Source organism: Meriones unguiculatus (genome assembly GCF_030254825.1).
Source record: "Meriones unguiculatus strain TT.TT164.6M chromosome Y unlocalized genomic scaffold, Bangor_MerUng_6.1 ChrY_unordered_Scaffold_23, whole genome shotgun sequence".
Lineage (NCBI taxonomy): Eukaryota > Metazoa > Chordata > Mammalia > Rodentia > Muridae > Meriones > Meriones unguiculatus.
Window position 1 is genome coordinate 30116759 of NW_026843709.1, and position 3736 is coordinate 30120494.

Below are 3736 nucleotides of genomic sequence, written 5' to 3' on the forward strand. Positions count from 1 at the left end.
GTGTTGAAAAGAAGGTAAATTCTTTTGTGTTGGGTGTAAGGTTCTGTAAATGTCTGTTAGGTCCATTTGATTCATGACTTCTGTTAGAGACATTATTTCTTTGTTTAATTTCTGTTTTGTTTACCTGTCCTTTGTTGAAGTCTCCCTGTTTAATGTTTGGGGATCTATTTGTGGTTTCAGTTTTATCAATGTTTCTTTTACATATGTAGGTGCCCTTGTATTTGGGGCATAGGTGTTCAGGATTTTGGTGTCTTCCTGGTGGACTTTTTCCTTGTTGAGTATGAAGTGCCCATCTCTTTTAATTAATTTTGGTTGAAAGTCTATTTTATTAGATATTAGAATGGCTATTCTTGCTTGCTTCTTGGGTCCATTTGCTTGGAAAGCCATCTTCCAACCCTTTAACCTCAGGTAATGTTTATATTTGTGACTTATGTATGTTTCTTGTATGCAAAAGATTGCCAAGTGTTGTTTATGCATACATTCTGTTAATCTGTGTCTTTTTATTGGAGAATTGAGTCCAGTGATGTTGAAAGAGATTAATGATAAGTGGCTGTTAGAGCCTTTGTTTTGATGTTGGCTGTGGTAGTTAGTTTTTGTGCTTGGTTGTTTTGTTTTGCTATAGTGAGTTTACTTATTTCATGTGTTTTCTTAAAAGTCGCTAGTTTTCTTGGGTTGTATTTTTCTTCTAGTGTCTTCTGTAAAGCTGGATTTGTGTGTAGGTACTGTTGAAATTTGTTTTTGTCATTGAATATCTTCTTTTCTCTGTCTATGAGGACTGAGAGTTTTGTTGGGTATATTAGCCTGGGCTGACATCTGTATTCTCTTAGGGCCTGCATGATATTCATCCAGGACCTTCTGGCTTTCATGGTCTCTGTTGAGAAGTCAGTTGTGATTCTGATGGGTTTGCCATTATATGATTCTTGGCCTTTTCCCTTTGCATCTCTTTTTCTTTGTTCAGTATACTTGCTATTTTGATCAATATGTGGCAGGAAGAATTTTTTTTTCTGGACTAATTTATATGGTGTTCTATATACCTCTTGTGCTCTTATTGGCCACTTCTTTAACTGGGGAAATTTGTTTTCAATGATTTTGTTGAAAATATTTTCTGGGCCTTGGAGGAGGCAATCTTCTTTTTCCTTTATCCCTATTATTCTTAAGTGGTTTTTTTTTTTTGTTGTTGTTGTTGTTATTTTTATAAAGTCTTGAATTTCTTGGAAGCTCTGTGTCAGATATTTGTAGTTTTAATATTTTCTTTGACAGAAACCTCATTTTTTTTCCATTGTATCTTTCACACCTGAGATTCTTTCTTCCATCTCTTGTAGTCAATTGGTTATGCTAAACTCTGTAGTTCCTGTTCTCTTCCCTATGTTCATTCTCTCTACAATTCCTTTGCTTGTGTTTTGTTTAATTTCAACAAAACAAGTGGAACACTACAGGAATTTGCACGTCATCCTTGTTCAGTAACCATGCTTTCTCTGTATTGTTACAATTTCAGGATATGTGCTGCCAAAGCAAGTTCCACATAATTCCTTCAAAAGGTCATTAATAAAGTCACATGTCCTTGACTTGTGAGTTTCACATTATGACAAATTCCATTATTATTTGTTAAATACTCAGATATGTCCTCATTCAGTGAATTACTTACTGTGAAAACCCTCCCTGACCAAGACAAATCTTTGAACAAAAAGCATGTAATTGAAACATTGCTTATGGTTTTAAAAAGACCATTTATTGTGTCATATCAGCAAGCAGTCATCTTGTTGTAGTGCTTCACTAAAACTTAGAGCTTTTCATACTTAACCACATGTGGTAGGCAGAGCAAGGGAGATTGAGAGACACAGAGAAAAATCTAGAGAGACAGATTCAAAAATACACAAAGATGGACAGAAACAAAGATATAAAGTGAAAGAGACCTAGAGGCAGGTATTCCATTCTCTTTGGTCACTTTCTTTGGCATATCAATCTCAAAGCAAACCCTCCCATCATATAAATCCAAAAGGAATTATATTTTTTAATATTTTTTATTTTAATTTTTATTAATTACAATTTATTCACGTTGTATGCCACCATAACACTCCTTCCTTCCCATTCCAACCTTCCCTCCCCCTTCACACATGCCCCTTCATGTGTGGGGAGGACTTCCTTTCATTCCTTCTGATCCTAGTCTATCATATCTCATCTGAAGAGGCTGCATTCTCTTTCTCTGTGGCCTGGTATGGCTACTCCCCCATCAGGGTATGGTGATCAAAGATGAGGCCAATCTGTTCATGTCAGAGCTAGTCCCAATTCCCATTACTATGGAACCCACTTGGATACTGAACTGCAATGGGCTACATCTGTGCAGAGGTTCTAGGTTATATTCCATGCATGGTTCTTGATTGGTGTATGAGTTTCAGTAAAGACCCCTGTGCTCAGATTTTTTTTTTATTGGTTCTTTTGCTTTCCTTGTGGAGCTTCTGTCCTCTCCAGATCTTACTATTTACCACTTTCTTCATTAGATTTCATGAACTCTGCCAAAAAGCTGGCCATAAGTCTCAACATCTGCTTTGAAATTCTGCAGGGCAGAGCCTTTCAGAGACCCTCTATGGCAGGCTCCCAACTTGTTCTCTGTTTTCTCTTTCTTTTTATATCCAGCCTCTTTGCATTTCAGGGTGGGGATTGAGCATTTTAGCCAGAGTCCTCTCTCTTGATTAGTTTTTTTTAGGTGTACAGACTTTAGTAGGTTTTTCCTATATTATATGTCTATATGAGAGAGTATATACCATGTGTGTCTTTCTGCTTCTGGGATAGCTCACTCAGGATGATCCTTTCCAGTTCCCAGCATTTACCTGCAAATTTGATGATTTCCTTGTTTTATATTGCTGAGTAATATTCCACCTTGTAGATGTACCACAATTTCTTTATCCACTCTTCAATTGGGGGCCATCTGAGTTTTTTACAGTTTCTCGCTGTTACGAATAAATCTGCTACAAACATGGTTGAGCAAATGTCTTTATTGTGTAGTGAGGCACTTTGGATATACGTCTAAGAGTGGTATAGCTAAATCTTGAGGCAGTGCTATTCCTAGTTGTCTGATAAAGGGTCAGATGGATTTCCAGAGGGTTGTACAAGTTTACATTCCCACTAGCAGGGGAGGAAGTTTTCCCTTTGTCCACAAATCTGCAGCATGTGTTGTCATTTGAGTTTTTATCCTTGCCATTTGAATGGGTGTAAGGTGAAATCTCAAGGTTGTTTTGATTTGCATTTCCCTGATGGCTAATGAGCTGGAGCATTTCTTTAAATATTTCTCTGCCATTAGATATTCCTCTATGGAGTATTCTTTCTTAGGTCAGTTCCCCGTTTTTTAATTGGATCACTTGATTTGTTGCTTTTTAACTTCTTTGTTCTTTATATGTACTGGATATTAGCCCTCTCTCAAATAGAGGCTTGATGAATGTTCTTTCCCAATCTATAGACATTTGTGTTGTTTTGATGACAGTGTCCTTTGCTTTATAGAAAATTTTATTTTCATGAGCTCCCTATTATTGATCATTGCTCTTAGAGCATGTGCTGTTGGTGTTCTGTTCAGGAAGTTGTTCCCTCTGCTAATGAGTTCATGGTTCTTCCCCACTTTTTCTTCTAACTGATTTAATGGAACTGGTTTTATGTTGAGGTCTTTGATCCACTTGGACTTCAGTTTTATTCAGGGTGATAGGTATGGATCTATTTGCATTTTTCTACATGTAAATATCCAGTT

At 36.8% G+C, this 3736-nt stretch overlaps 1 pseudogene; it reads right to left on the reverse strand.

The window, feature by feature from the left end:
• Nucleotides 1-1416: 1416 nt before the first annotated feature.
• Nucleotides 1417-1515, reverse strand: LOC132651670 (U6 spliceosomal RNA; annotated as a pseudogene).
• Between the last annotated feature and the right edge of the window lie 2221 nt (nucleotides 1516-3736).